The 17500-nt window shown below is 37.2% G+C and overlaps 1 non-coding gene across 1 annotated transcript; it reads left to right on the top strand.

Annotated features, from left to right (window-relative positions):
• Positions 1-17227: 17227 nt before the first annotated feature.
• On the top strand, positions 17228-17332 carry LOC122812532. The gene has a single exon (XR_006366512.1). It is a non-coding gene; the product is annotated as a U6 spliceosomal RNA (small nuclear RNA).
• The last annotated feature ends 168 nt before the right edge of the window (positions 17333-17500 follow it).

Consider the following 17500-nt stretch of genomic DNA (forward strand, 5'->3'; position numbering starts at 1 on the left):
CACTGCCTTCTGTTCCTGTACCACAGACTAATGCACCTAACTCAGTGGAACTGGAATAACTTGTTCAGGGAAACTGGGGCAGCTGCTCGCCTGAACTCATGTTCGAGTTTAAGTACAAGTGGCAGCCTGTATACACAATCTGGCTATGACACTGCAGTCTTCAGGTGTTTGAGACTTTAGTGCTTCTACTAGCCTGTACATACATATATATGTGTGGTTTGTTTTGTGTGTGTGTGTGTGTGTGTGTGTGTGTGTGTGTGTGTGTGTGTGTGTGTGTGTGTGTGTATGTGTGTGTGCTTGTGTGTGTGCGTCACACTGAAAAATCAGAACCAAGCTACCATTCAAAGGTAACAAATATGAGCATTATTGAAATTTAATATACACACCATTTTTTAAACAGTATAAAGATGATTACATTAATCATATTACAGACTTGAAGGTGATGTCCTATTATTATAGTTACTAATGTCAATAAAGGAACACAGATAAACTAAATGTTTTCACAATATTTGGGTACTTAACTACATATTTTAAGAAATTAAGAAATATTGATAGAACTCTATACATATTATTCCAGCTTTACTCTATCCTCTACCATGTTATAATGCAAAACATTATTTAAAGCTGAATACAGTTATAATCACAGAAATTATCTATGGGGACACTAAAATGCAATTATACTACACAGTTATATGTCATTTTTCAGATGACTCACTATTTACAATGAGATTACTCCATTATTTGTATACATATGACTATAAAGAAAAGAATAATGTGAAATAAGCCTAAACAGAGTACTTATAATATTGGGATTCGGTATGAACTAGATACACATGACATTGTCCTGTGGCTGACATTTGCAAGATTTTTGTAGTAATAACTTCCAGGTTAACTGAATGTTCTGTTTTAATGTCAAATCAAACCAATACCCAGATTAGCAGAAATCAGAAATAAATGAATTGTCATTGATATTGTTACATAAAAATTGATTTAGTTGGGATCTCCTCAATTAATAAACTTGGAGGATTTACTTAAAAGAAGCAATGCTATACTTATAAGTACAATGTTCTGAAGCTTCTGAGCATATGTATACTTTTTGTTCTAATGTCTAGTACTGTATCTACCAATAATTTTATCTTAACAAGACCAAAGGTAAATATGGACCCAAATGAGGCAATCCTAATGAAAGCTCTGAATGCTTTAAGTCATAACAGTAGAAAGGTGCAGTCTTACTCTGTAACTGTACTCAATGTGTAACTTCAGAAAGCATTTGTTTTCATACATGGATATGTATTTTAATATGTTCTGTATTCAAGCTTTGATACTTTCATTACTGATATGTATGGTCTTAACTGTGTGTTGTAGGGAGAGCAGGCTATTTGTTTACAAGTCAAGACTTTATTCTCAAAACAGGTTAATCTAAATCTATGGGGACACTAAAATGCAATTATACTACACAGTTATATGTCATTTTTCAGATGACTCACTATTTACAATGAGATTACTCCATTATTTGTATACATATGACTATAAAGAAAAGAATAATGTGAAATAAGCCTAAACAGAGTACTTATAATATTGTGATTCGGTATGAACTAGATACACATGACATTGTCCTGTGGCTGACATTTGCAAGATTTTTGTAGTAATAACTTCCAGGTTAACTGAATGTTCTGTTTTAATGTCAAATCAAACCAATACCCAGATTAGCAGAAATCAGAAATAAATGAATTGTCATTGATATTGTTACATAAAAATTGATTTAGTTGGGATCTCCTCAATTAATAAACTTGGAGGATTTACTTAAAAGAAGCAATGCTATACTTATAAGTACAATGTTCTGAAGCTTCTGAGCATATGTATACTTTTGTTCTAATGTCTAGTACTGTATCTACCAATAATTTTATCTTAACAAGACCAAAGGTAAATATGGACCCAAATGAGGCAATCCTAATGAAAGCTCTGAATGCTTTAAGTCATAACAGTAGAAAGGTGCAGTCTTACTCTGTAACTGTACTCAATGTGTAACTTCAGAAAGCATTTGTTTTCATACATGGATATGTATTTTAATATGTTCTGTGTTCAAGCTTTGATACTTTCATTACTGATATGTATGGTCTTAACTGTGTGTTGTAGGGAGAGCAGGCTATTTGTTTACAAGTCAAGACTTTATTCTCAAAACAGGTTAATCTAAACCAGTAATATATGAGGACCTCAAATATAAAGGCTAAACACAGCTTTCATAACTATGTCTATCAATTAGAAAACTTTGACTATTATTTCAAGGAGTTTTGAATTTAACAATTTTCTAGTTATTCTTTTTTTCTGTAGTTACTTTTCATCTCACTTACTCATTAACTTTTAATTCCTGTTTGTATCAAATCTTGTTAAAATGAGACTTTCATTTACAACACCTACCTCAGTAAGGCTGAAATAAATTAATAAGAGGTCTAAAGCCAGATTGCCTAGTTTTAAGTTAACCCTGGAATAACAGAATTTTGTCACAAAAATCTTCTAGTTGCTCAATTTACTTCAAAGTTCAATGAGTGAGAAGTGCTGAGGCGTTTGGATTACTTCACTTTTCTAATGCCATTATACTAAAAATCTAAACCATTCAATACAGATCATAACAAAAAAAAAAAAGAAAGAAAGAAAACAAAACATAGCTTTTGACAGATAAAAGGAACCCATATGAGTGGCGAAAAACAGTGATGCGTAGCTTAGTGTGTAAGCTGCCAGAATAACAATATTACTAAAGAGTCTGATGGCCTAAATGGGCTACATGATATGGAGAATATCTGTCATGATGAAGAATCAGATAAGCTGGTCATGGAGAAGAATACTGGTGCACTAGAAAAGAGAAAGAAGAGGGATAGAGAGGCTGCAATATTACAGAGCACAGATGAAGAGAGTATAAGATGTACAAAGGAATATCTGACCTGGATGAATTCAAAGGACCAGTCACAAACAATAGTGGAATAATGCAAGGTAAGCTACTAGTGGACTTGGGGAAAAAATGACCAGAAATGGAATGACTCATTTCATCTGATTGACCCCTCAAGGTACATCTGCATTTACCTTCTACTGATGCCTCTAGGCATCAAATATTGCTTGTTAATATTTACATCAATAATTCCAAAACCATGCTATGTACAAGGTTTTAAAAGGTTTCATCTTAAAGCTGACAGAATGGCAAACTCAACTGCATTAATATTTGATATCTATCTAGTGCAGGTAAATAGATACTAATAATTGTTTTTATGATGTACATAGATATAATGTTCACATTTTTCTAAATATCTCGACAAGCAAGCAACAGAGACAGAACTCCTTAGATTCAAAAGAAAGCTCTCGGCTAGATGAATAAAATGCTGCTAACACTATGTGTGTAACTTGTGTGGTTGCTGAGATATTGTAAGTTGTTTACAAAATATTGCAAATATAATACTGTGTTTACTGTGACTTATAAAATTTGGTTTAAGACCTAGAACCTAAAGAATACTACTACTGTAAAAATAGTTTGTGCTGAAGAGTCTGCCATTTTATACTTCTTTCATAGCCCCTATGGTTCCAGAGATAAGAACATTTCTTTGAAATGTGAGGACATAATTTGATACTGTCAAAATGCTTGGGATCCACCCATTGGAAGTTACAGTGCAAACTTCCTGAGCTCCATTGGAGTGAATGAGTTAAGAAAGTGAAAGAGACAAGGAGGAGAAACAGATGTTGATCATAAATGGGAATCATGAAATGAGCTGCATGACAGAGTGGGGAAAGTGAAGAAAGATGGTGTGATAGAGAAAAGAATGAGAACTTTGGGGAGGTCAGAGAAGAATGCCAGCTAATGAAAGTGCAGGAGAATGCAGTTGACAAAATGTGTTGAAGGAAAGATATAAGATTCTTGTACAAGAGGAAGTATGTGAGTAGGAATAAAAAAAACAGAGGAAATGCTTAGCAGAATATGTATGGAAACTGTAAATAGATAAGCATTGGAGAGAGATGGCTAGCTTGTGGTCAAAAGTCATGAAGTAAGGAAGAACTAAGACACCTGTGATTGTCAAATTGGGTATTGTGAATTGTCATGTTACTTAGTGAAGGTTGCCATAATAAGGCAGAAGGAGTAAGGGAGATCTGCAAAGACTGTGTAAGATGAGTACATTAGGAAAATTCTTTTACATTCCTTGTAATAAAATAATTTACAGTGGGTAGCAGAAGTTATAGTTCTGGGAGAATAGACTTCAGGTGCCAGTAGATGCTGAAATTGTTTAGGAGGCCTACACATTTGCTGCAGTCAGGCTCACTCTGCTCCCCTACCCTACCCCATTCCCACCCATCCCCACATTCAGTACATTTATACATTAACCCCATTGACCACTCCTCCTTTCCCCACCCAACTGCCTCCCTAAATTGCCCAATCAGCAAACACTTCCTCCATACTTAATCATATGTAAATCATCCTATCAACTTAAATACCTTTATAAAGTTGTACTTCAACTCCACTTCATTCAGTTATTCAGTCTACAACCTGACTACTTTCCCATGCCTGTCACACTACGCCCCCAAAGGTTATCTTTTCTAACACCTTCCTACTAATTATTCTTACCACTCTCATTTTCTACCTTACCTCCATTGCCACATCTCATCAATGCACTATAGTGCACCATTACTCCTCCCCTACTTTCTCCTACTTTCAAACCAATCACTCTGTTACCTATTCTATCCCTAGTGCCCCTTCCATTTTTCATCTCTCTAAATGCTCCTTGCACAAAGTAAAAATATTCCCTATATCCACACTCCCCCTTAAAACTAAAAAAAAACTATCTCCATTTTGACCATCACATTTCTCTTAAACTATTAATTCTAAACCTACTATTTTCAGGTGACATTCATCCCAACCCAGGACCTGACCTCGATTCCTCTCTCTCTACTTACTGCTCTCACCCTCCAATCTCCACCACCAACATAAATTCTCTGACTCTCCATGGCACTGCCACCAAAAACCTATCTATTCTATCTATGGACATTCAAAGTATCATGAATAAAATCTCTCCTTTTCATGCTTGGAAATCCAGACACACCCCTGATATTCTCACCCTCTCTGAAACCTGGCTTAAGCCTCACATATCAGACTCTGGATTTCTTCCCCCAGGCTATAACATCTTTCACCAAGACAGACTTGAGAAAAAAAGCAGATGTATTGCTATTCTCTACACTAATCTGCTCCCTCTACCCTCTAACAATCTCTCCTCCAAACATCCAGCCTGCTGAAGTACTCATTGTTAACTGTAAACCAAACAATCACAAGAAACTAGCTATTGCTTCTATTTACATGCCCCAGGTAACATCTCTATTCAGGACCATCTTCTCTCCTCGATCTCTCAGTCTATCTCTTATGAAACAGGAATCTTAGGTGATGTTAACATCGACTGGAGTGCCCTCAACATCAATTCTAACACCTCTATTAAACTCTATGGCTTCTCCCAGCTAATTTCCACCCCTACTCATCTAAATAAACACTTCAACTCTGTCTCCATTCTTGACTAGGCACTTACCTCCAATCTTAACCACTATCACAACCCCACCACCTACCCAATATCCCATCTCCTTACTTAGACACTCTCTCCAACTCCACAAACTTCAGCAATACATGGACTGCCATAAACTCTCTAACTTTAACCAAGACTTCAACCACTTGTTCTCTTCTACCAATTGGTCCTTCCTCTATAACCTCCCCCTTTAGGAAGCCATTATAAAATTCAGCAATATCTTTCTAGAGACACTTAACTGCCTAGCCCCCACCTGGAAAATAAGAATCAAAAGTTATTTTGCTCCCTGGTTAACAAAAGCCACTCAATCCCTAATAAATAAGAGAAACAAGGTGTTGAAAACATGAAACAAATCCAAATCTTCCACTGACCTGCAGACCTATAGAGAGCACTGAAATTTAACCACAAAAGATCCCACTCAACAAACAAAACTTTTTTCAACAACCTCTAGGCAATCCCCATTCCAACCACCAAATTTTCTGGCAAATTTCTACATCCTGGATGCCCCTCTCCACCCATCCCATGCCCCAATAGCTCTTCTACTGATGCTTCTACCTTCCTAAACTCCTTCTTCATTGACTCTATCCATAATCTAACTAAAATGACACCATTAACTACCCCTTATCCACCCACCTTCCCCAAGTACCTTTTTCTCTTTTAAAACTATCCTACAACCTATATCAAATCACTTCTTACTGAACTTAAATAATAAGAAGTCCAATAAAAAAGCCAACCAAGCGGATAAAGGCTGCTTTGTACCAAAGGCAAGTGCAAATAAATAAAAAAGAACAAGGCAGTCAAGCATGGCTAAAAAACATTAATTTAATAAAATACAAGTGGTAAGCACTTTCATGCAGATACACTGCACTTCATCAGACCAAAAAAATAAAAACCAAACAACACACTTTTAAATAACAGAATCAATTAAAAAACAAATAACATAATTAATGTTTCAGAGGACAAGCCTTTAAAACAGGCTTTAAAGGTACACATCCATTCAACCCAGGTGCTCTATGTGCAGTAAGCCTAATAATCCATTTGGACTCTGCCATTTCAAGTTTATTTGTCATATCTTCCTCTTGCCTATCAACACGTATCATTTGCAAAACCATAAAAGCAAAAACATGCACAGGTTTATCACGGCCGTGCTTATAAAAAGCACTAGTGGGGTCCTGCCTGCATATATAACCTAAATGCTCCATTATATGCTCTTTAAAAGAGCATTCAGTTTTCCCTATTTAGAAGTATGAGCAGCTTCTACATTGGGCCAAGTAGACTAATCATGCAGAAGTACAGACAGCATAAAACTTGGACTCAAACTTATACCCAGTATTAGGATGCATAAAACTCTTATGTTCATATATAAATTCACATGCTTTACATCCTCTGCAGGCATAAGTGCCCTTCTTATCTGACTGCACACAAGATCTACTCTGATCAAAATTATAACATAGTTCTCTCTTTGAATTACATCTATACTTGAACCTAAAAGAGGGATCACTCCCAACTATGTCTTTAATGTCATCATCAGCTAAAAGGATAGGCCAATTTATTCTAATAATACCACATATCCTTTTCCTATCATGAGTATATGTTAGAGCAACCCTAATCTTCACAGATTTATTGTTTGTAAAACCTTCTCTATGACCACCATTCCTTTCTACCCTGGATGAATAGAAGGGTTTAGCCCTACCATTGCGAGTATGAGTAAGATCTAGCATATTCATAGACACTTCATCTTGACTATAGCCCCTCTCTATGAACTCATCTTGTAGACACCCAACTGCTCCAGCAAACATCTCAGCATTGGTATGTAAATGGGACATTCTAAAAACCTGCCCTTTAACAATGTTGCCAAAAACATGGCTAGTGTGCATGCTAGTGCGATGTAATATATTGTTCTTACTAAAATGTGCAGTCCCAAAAGAGCCATCATTCATTTTAATAATTTTAATGTTCAAGAAATCAATTTTATCAAAAGCTACCTTATGTGTAAATCTCAAGAAAGAGGTAGATGAATTCAAGTAGTACACAAACTGAGTCAGATCCTGCAATGGACCTTGCCATAGGAGGAAAACATCATCCACAAATATATGATATCGTTTAACAGATTCACTAAACATCATCCACAAATCTACAATATCATTTAACAGATTAACTAAACATCATCCACAAATCTATGATATCATTTAATAGATTCACTAAATCTATTACTCCCAAGAACAAACTTCTCCTCCCATTGAGCCATAACAAAGTTGGCATAGCTATAGGCACATGCTTTGCCCATAGCTATGCCAACCTTCTGCCAATAAATATAGTCATTAAACATAAAAACATTGTTCTTGAGAACAATTTCCAAAAGATAAGTAATTAGCATAAACATGTCTTTCGAAGGACCATGTTTCAATAAAGCTAATGTAACTGCTTCAATACCCTCAAAATTGGATATAACAGTAAACAAGGTTGCAACATCTAAGTTTACTAACCAGCAGTTAGAAACATCAACATCCCCAACCACTGCAAACAAATCCTGTAAGAAATGTTCAGTATCCTTCAACACAGAAGGTATCCTAAAAGCCACTGACCCCAACTTATCATGCACAGAAATAGAGAGTGGCTCAGTTAACCAGCCCCTTCCTGATACTATAGGCCTTAAGGCATGTCTATCAAGCCCTTTATGTACATTAGGAAGGCCATAGATACAGGGAATGGCCAGAAAATCTACTATAAAATATGTACAGAGTTCAGAATCTAGCATCCTGTACATATGAGCATCATACAAGAAAACATGAACTGTTTTAATCATTGAATCAACATCACCCTTAGAAATGTTAGCATAAACAGAGGCATTTATTTTATTGGCCTGATGAAGTGCAGTGTATCTGCATGAAAGCGCTTACCACTTGTATTTTAATAAATTAATGTTCTTTAGCCGTGCATGGCTTCCTTGTTCTTTTTTATTTATTTATAAATTTAAATCATGTTCTCCATCAGTAGACAATCTTCCTCCTCAGTTTCTAAAAATTGCTGTTAATTTTATAGATGATACCATCTCCATATTAGTAAATAGATCCATCAAAAAAACATTGTACCTGACATCTGGAAGAAATTTTATGTAATACCCTTACACAAAGGTGGTATCTCAACTGACCCCTCAAATTTCAGGCCAACTGCCATTCTATCTCCCCTGTCAAAAATTCTAGAAAAGTGCATTCATAAGCAGTTCCTTGATTATCTTCTGCTAGAAAATCTCCTAACCCCTAAACAGCATGGTTTCCAGCCAAAACTTAGTACAGTTACTACTCTGACCTCCTTCACAAACTATATCTCTAACTCTCGATACAACAATAACTTAGTCTCCTGTCTGTTTCTGGATCTTTCCAAAGCCTTCAACACTGTCTCTCACAGACTACTTCTATCCAAACTAACTAGCTTTAATGTCTCTAACTCTGTACCTTTTGGTTCTCTAGCTACCTCTCCAGTAGATTCCAAGCACTTAAATGGCAATCAAATTTCTCTCCCTTTTTACCCCAAGGCTCTGTTCTTGGACCTCTATTATTTACTATCTTCACTAATGCCCTCCACTCTTATTCTTCACTCTCTTCAGTTATATAATACTCAGATGAGTCCTCTATCATCTCCTGCTCTGAAAATATCTCCCATCTTCACAACCTTACCCAAGAGTCTCTGCTCTTAATCAAAACATGGCTAACTTCCATCTCCTACTTAATCCTAAGAAAACTAAACTTCTCGTATTCCTCCATAAATCTCTACAACATCATAAAGCTACCTTTACTGTCTCCTCCCTAAACAACACTATCATCTCTGTTGAATCTCATACAAAGATTCTAGGTGTTATTATAGATGGCCAGCTAAAGTTTGATCTTCATACCATGCCGTGTATTAAAAAGACTCATGAAAAATTAGGCCTACTCTACACGCATAAAAAATTCCTCAGAAATGCTTCTAGGCTCTCCCTTGCACAAGCTTTCCTACTCTATGCAGCCCCTATTCTTACACACCTCCAATCCAACCTTCTCTCTAAAGTAGAACTCATGTATAACAAAATTGCTAGATTTGCCTCTAAACACCCCTACCGGTCTTACCATTGCCTAGTCTTGAAAAGCCTACCATGGCTGGAATTTCATCATCAAATCCTACTACCTCAGCTTCTCATGACTCATTCTATCCCTCCACCTGGCCCTATCTCTCTCTCCTCTCATACATCCCTACACTCCCAACCGTGCCCTCAGTAACTCTCAACAGCATCTTCTGCAGGTATCTATGCCCAACAAAATATTGGCAAACTCCTTTACAGACACTCGGTGGCAAAATCCTGGAATAGATTACCACTTAGTGTTAGAGCTATCCCAAACCCAACTCTTTTAAAATAGCCCTTAAAGATATTCTTCATAAATCTTGGTCATGCTTATGCAATCACCCTACTTAATCCCATTATTCTCTCCTCTTGTACTCTTCAACTTCACTCACAGCAACCATCTTGGCTCCACAGCTTAAAGATCCATTAACTGATAGCTTTCTCACAGCCTACAGCACTGCAGATATGTATTGTGACCCGCACCTGGGGATCACCTCCTGCTCCTAGTGTACTTTCATAATTTATATGTTGACTTGTTTTTTGCTCACTTACAGCCAGTTTTTAGTTTATCTTCCTACTACTGTATGTAACCTTTGAACTCCAATGTTTTAAGACATTGTGAAATGTTCTAGAATGTTTATTTCTCTGACTATTCTTATCATATTTTTTACTCTATATGTTAACATGTTTTATTAAATCTGTTTTTATTTTTACTCTGTTATTTTAAAACTTGTGTAATGCAATTTCTTGGAGCTTTTCTCCTCGGGCATCTGTTGAAAAAGGGCTGTAGCCCAGTTGGACTAACTTGGTTAACAAATGTTAAATAAATAAATAAAAAATATTTATAGGCAATATGCCAGTTGTCATCATTCAAAGGAAGTCACCATTTAAAACTGAAGTTCAAGGTACACTTGAAAAGAAATACCCCTACTATGTGGATCTCTCTCAGCTTCTCAATTGTAGTATAACTGGTTACAGTACAAACAGTCAAAAACATAAAGAGACAGACCGATCCCAATGAAGTACTTATGGCAGAACAAGATACTCTAAATAGTGCTACCAGACTTAGTCCTTTATAGCTAATGTTTTGGAGACTAATGCAGACTGACATGACAATAAATGAGTCAAAATGTCTGCCAATAGATATGCCATACACAAAGTTAACTGTGATGACTAAAGTGTTAAAGACTTACAAAATGTTTTACAAGTGTCATCATTCTGGAAAACCACTACCTCACTTGCAACCAGGTTAACCTATTTACTTCACACTGGAGGAGGAGGAAAAGTGAAAAATGTATACAGTATATCTATAGCTCTCTCTTTCTCTTCCTCTCTGTCTCTCCATACATGTATATGGTTATATTCCTTTACATTGCCAGTGAACATTCATCAACAGAAAATGCTTTCTGAAACTTCATCTGCAATCTCTTTCATCAAAACACAAAAACAAAGCAGTAAGGTGATAGCAAATGAACCAAGTAAGCTTCATTCACGATCACCTAAAATAACTAGAATCTTTGCTTTCACGTGGGAGATGTTGTGGTCCCCCCCCCCATCCCTGGGAATTAAATATACTAACTCTGTGGTTGCACAACTGCAGAGAAAGATGATAAATATATATATGTTTATATATATATATATATATATATATATATATATATATATATATATATATATATATACGCACATACACACACACACAATGCACATGCAAATGCACACATACATGTATGTATGTATGTATGTATATATGGATCCCTACCACAACACCGACACGCCACATACCCGACACTCAAAACAACGACACCAAAACACCAAAAACGCACAAAACCGACAACTCACAAAACCGAACACCATAACACCGACACCCAAAACACTGACACACAAAACGTAAACTACACATTACACACAACTATACATGCACTAACCCTAACCCAAACCCTAACCCTAAGGTCCGACACTACCGCACACTTACCCTACCCGCACCCTAACCCTAACTCACTTAACCTGCCAATAAACCTACATTCCGTCACTATCACACACTTACCCTACCCGCACCCAAACTCTAACTCACTTAACACGCCACTACACCTAAAGTCCGTCACTATCGCACACTTATCTTACCCGCACCCTAAGTCCGACACTACCGCACACTCACCTTTCCTGCACCCTAACCCTAAATCCCACACTATCTCACACTTACCTGTCCGGTCCCTAACGCTAAATCCCTCACTATCACACACTTACCTGTCTGCTCCCTAATGCTAAATCTCTCACTATCACACACTTACCTGTCTACTCCCTAATGCTAAATCCCTCACTATCGCACACTTACCGACTCGCGCTCACACGTTGCCCATGTCGGTGTTTCGGCTGTCGGAATTTCACCTTGTCAATCATCTGCCTTGTCGGTCTTCTCGAGTCGGTCTTCTTAGCATCGGTGTTTCGGCATGTCGATGAAGTCAAGGGGACCCGTATATATATATATATATATATATATATATATATATATACACATCTATCTATAAATATATATATATTAGAAGTAACCTACCTACACCAAAGAGGTCTGCTCAAAATAACCCATGAAACAAGTACCCTTAGCAACCTCACAAATAAAAAACACAGGCAGCACCCACCATGATCCACAGATCTTTGAGTCACACAGAATCAGTACAAAAGCCCATAAGGCAAACCATTAAACACAGCAAAATCTTTGTCACAGGTGACACCATAGTTAGACACACCAATTCCCTATTCACCAGGCTATGCAAAGAGAGTGTCACAATAACATGCCTATCAAGTACCAGGAATCACCACATTACACAAGCACTTCAGTTCCTCCACCACAAATATGCATATGACGCAGTCATTGTACATGTGGGTACAAATGACTTGAGACATACCTCCCTGGACTATATTGAGAGATATGATGGAGCTCTTGGAATATGTACCTGAGAATGATGCTACAATATGATTAAAAGATAATTGGCTTCCGCAATTAGCTTAGATTCTGGCATCATTCAATGGGGTAACACTATATATCAGACTGGGAAGAGACAATAGACATTTCAAACTGCTTTGTCAGGGATGGTCTGCACTTCTTCCTCCAAGGCTTCTTTGTATTGGCAAAAACATATTGGCTAAAACGTTGTCCACATCCACTGTGCCTTTTTTAAGCAGAATCAGTCTTCTAAAGCTTCTAACATAACTGAATAGAATCTTAACAAAAAAACTTCATACCCTACAAGCAGTACTTACCCTTGAAAATGTAGATATATGTATTATCATAGATACCTGATTCAAGAGCATTGTAGCATTCTATCCGTTGAGGGCTTCAGTGCTATCTCTGGTACAGATCTACCGCATTACAAGTAGGCACTAAAGGCAAAAGTGTCACAGTATTCTTATAAGAATCTCCCCTCCAAACTCATTAGACAAAATAATGACTTGGAACTCCTCCATGTCCAATCAGATCATAGCTAACTTCAGGCCCCTTCTATGTCCCCCAATTACCTATACCTCCTACGTAACCAGTATAGAGTATCTATGTATTAAGCTAAGCACCAGTCTCCTAGAAGACTTCAACTATCCCATCATCAACTGGGAGACTTGTACATCCTCAAAATGTATGCCAGTTATTCAATGGGAGATAAAATTCTTGACTTGGTCTTGGTACTTACCAATATGGGCCAGTCCTGCTCCCCACTTATTGTTACCTCTTCCCTGGCCAATTAGACTACACGTTATTCACATCCACCTTAAAACTAAAGCCAGAGGCATCCTGCGATACTTCAATAGTTAGAGGCTATGCAAAGGCTAATCTACTAACACTGAGTGAGGACCTGACTAAATTCAAAACCTCCCTCCACCTTGATGTTTCCACTGCTTATCTGAAATCCTTTGCAAGCAGGTTCTATGAACATGTAAGTAGTTGTATAGCTCCATCTTTCACTCTCCTAAATAAATTGATTGCAAAATTCAAAAATCAACCCCTAAAGTGGAACCCTAAGTATGACAAGCTCTATAATAAAAAAAAATAATTCTACACAAAAATAAATCTAAATCTCAAGAAGTCAAAATGCTCTTGCTAAACTAAACAAGGAACCCTGATCAAATCAACCAAAGCTAAATATGAGGTAGAAATAGCCAAGCAGGCATAAGATAACTAGAAAGCCTTATTTAACTATGTTAGAAATCTCAGAAACAATGCCCAGCACTATGCAGAGCTGATAGTAAATGATATCAAATACTCAGACCCATAGGGCATAGCCAATCCACGGGTAGACAAATTAAGTTCTAATCTCAACTTCCCTCTTCCGTCCAGTATTCTCACGTCAAATACCCACATCTACCCCCCCCCCCCAAAAAAAAAGAAATCTCCACAGAACAAGTTCTCAAGGCACTAGCTAAGGCCAAGAGCACTATGTCTGTGGAAACAGATCACATACCTACTGGCTAGCCTGAAACATGAATTGTCAGACCACCTCCAGAGAGTATTCAACATTAGTTTTAAAACAGGCTTTGTGCAGGTTGAATGGAGAATGGCAGTGGTCATGCCCCTTGCACAAAGGTCTGGGTAAGTACATACCTATATTCTTGACCAGTCGCATCTGCAAGGCTATGGAAAAGATCATTATAGAACTAATAAATATGGCTATAGGTGACCTACAGACTCTCAACCCAACCCAGTTCAGATATTGTTAAGGGCAGGTCCTGCCAACTTAACTTGGTTGTCTACTTCAAAAAAGTCACTGAGGCAACAGGTGGGGACAAATCAGTGCACACTGCCTATCTGGACCTTGCAAAGGTGTTAGATACCATCCAGCAGTCATGTATAGTAGATAAAATCTCCCAGCTAAATGTTAACTCTTATGTACCATACCGGATAGCAAATTGGCTCACAAATAGAATGCATAAAGTAAAAATGGATCTCTCTACCTCCTTCAAAAGACCTGTCACTAGTGCACTGTCCCAATGTTCGGCCCTTAGACCACTCCTCTTTGGTATTTACTTCCTGGAGGTCAAAGCTGATGCTTAGGGATTTTGGCTGAATAAGTTTGAAGATGATTGTAAATTTGGTGCCATCATAAACTTTGTGGAGTACACCAGGATCCTATAAATAGCCAGTGATAAAACCACAGCCTGAAACTAAATGCCAAAAAGTCTATATTCATATAGAATATATTCATTCAAATTGGAACAAACTCCCTTTCCATATTAGATCCAATCTTTCCTTTCCCTGTTTTAAAAAGGAGCTTACATCCCACATACTAAACTTGAAATTATTCCGTTGCCTTGACCACGCATAGTCTTAGTCTGTCCTACTGTATAACCTATTTAATCTCCCAACTTTCTTTCTCTGTTAGTAACTTCTGCTTAAACTAACCTCCTAACCCCTCAGCTCTCCTACTATAAATCTACTATAGCCCCCTCCTTTCTCTCCCCCCTCCCATTCTCTACACTATTTATCTCCACCCACTCCCTATCAATGTCTATACATTGTCCTTCTTTTGAACAACGATTATCTTTTTGTTTTTAGTCTTATATGTAGTCAGTTTTAGACCACTGCTATCAGTGCAACCCTTAATGTTCATAATTTTTTCTTTTGTTTTTCTTTTTATAATTAATTTGGTATTTCCATTGTTATTTTTAATAGTTTTTGTCCCGTATGTTTATCTTTGCTTATGTTTGCTGGGGCTCATTCCCCTTGGGTCTCCACTGAAAATGGGTTGCTTACTATTAATGCAATGCAAATAGTTAATAACCTTTTCTTTTCACAATTATTTTGTATTGTGATTGTTATTTAATATTTGTATATTGTCACTTTATCTTTACTTATGTTTGCTGGGGCTTTTCCCCTTGGGTCTCCACTGAAAATGGGTTTGTTTGCAAACTCAAGTTGGACTAACCTGGTTAACAAATGTGAAATAAATAAATAAAATAAAATAAATAAATATCATTGGGCAAGCATGAATCCCTTTGTAACTACTACATTGACAACACCCTCCTGAAAACTGTTCCCATAGTTAGAGATCTGGAACTTATGTTGGCAATGAACTGCCCTTTGATCATGAGGTATCCATTATTGTATGGAAGTCGTTTTTTTGTTACACAACATATATTGATGAGTATGCCATCCACATCCAGGGATATTATTGTTCTGCTGTACTACATGGTCATTAGGAAGAAGTTGGAGAGAGTAATCATTAATGATAATGCCCCTTACGTTATGTACCTGTCCAAACGCTTGCCACAACTGGAATGACAACATTGCTTCCTCAATGAAAAAAAAAATCAAGAGTCTAAATCATAAAAACTATGCAGACCATCTCAAAGCCTTGCCTCTTTTCTTGGTAGTATACAGACTGCTGAAAGGTGAACTCTGATTTATGTACAGAGCCTCAACAGACCTATTACACATTTGAAAGTCCAATGGTATTACAAACACCCACTCAAGGGACCACAGTTGCTTTTGCATGATAAACAAGAAATGTTGCAGGGGTAGGTATACATCACACAGAATATCACTTCTATGGAACCAGCTTTCACTACAGGTAAAGCAAAGAATGTCTGTCAATCTAGTGAAATGTAACTTGGATGAATGGATGGACGGCTAATACAAATTCCGCACTGGGTTAGTACTAATGGTCCTCATGGATATGGTGAACATGTATGTACACAACATGCACTTCTAAGGGACATCTTTGGAGATTCATATTGCAAAATGCATATATATATATATATATATATATATATATATATATATACACACACACACACACACACACACACACACACACACACACACACACACACACACACACACACACACACACAGAGGTTTATGTTATTTATTTATTTGTATTTGTTATCTAGGATACAGCACTGATCTCCAGAGTCCTTTTTCAGACTCATCCCGAGAGCAGTGTCTGCTTAAATGCCTTGCTCAGATTCACACAGTTAGGCAATGGAAGCTGAGGGAATCAAACCTTGTACCACCAAACCACAGGAAACAGCACAATATCTAGTTTAGATATCTAGGGAGAGGACTGCATGTGTGTGCATGTATAGATACACACAAGGAATATAGAGATTGGGTATTTGGTACACAATGCATGTGTTACACCATTGTACTTCTGATGTATATGAGGGATTCATGAGTAAAATATTTTATACATATTGTTCAAGTGAGTCACCCACCTGTAATTCTGTTGTGTAACAGGGATTCTGTGATAGGGTACTTTGTAGACTATCTGTAAGGCGCTACAGAAGTATAATGCAGACCTGTAATAGAGTGCGATGTGCTGTGGTTTAGACAGTAGTACAATGTTCCACTCATCCTGCTTGCAGATGATAATGCATATCATTGCACAACAGACAATGCAGAGTATGCAGATGTATACATGATTAAAGAGCAAAAGCACAATGTTAAATGAGAAGAATGAGATGGTGGGCTTCGGGGGTCCTCACTTAACATATACAAGCTACAGAGTTTGATTCTGGTTACTGGTAAGTCTTGTACTAGTCTACAGACTTATAGCCTAGTATTTACCTATGAGTACTTTGAATATTTATTGTGTGCTTCTATGGCAAGATATATACTAAAATTATTAAACTATAGAGAAGATTAGCCTGACCCCTAAATAAGAATGGCAGTCAGATTCATGAAGCATTCCACATTTTATGGATTGGGGTTTGGCATAATGGTTAAGGTACTTACCTCACAATGAAGGTACAGGGTTTAAAATCTCACCGTTGAAAGGAAAATTGGCTAGGCTTAAAATGGCTTGGAAGGAGGTTTAGGCTAGTACTTACCTATGAACCTATGATGTTACAAAGGTAGTTAAAGAGC

This window comes from Protopterus annectens, chromosome 9.part0 (genome assembly GCF_019279795.1).
Source record: "Protopterus annectens isolate FY-2018-M chromosome 9.part0, PAN1.0, whole genome shotgun sequence".
Classification (NCBI taxonomy): Eukaryota; Metazoa; Chordata; order Ceratodontiformes; family Protopteridae; genus Protopterus; species Protopterus annectens.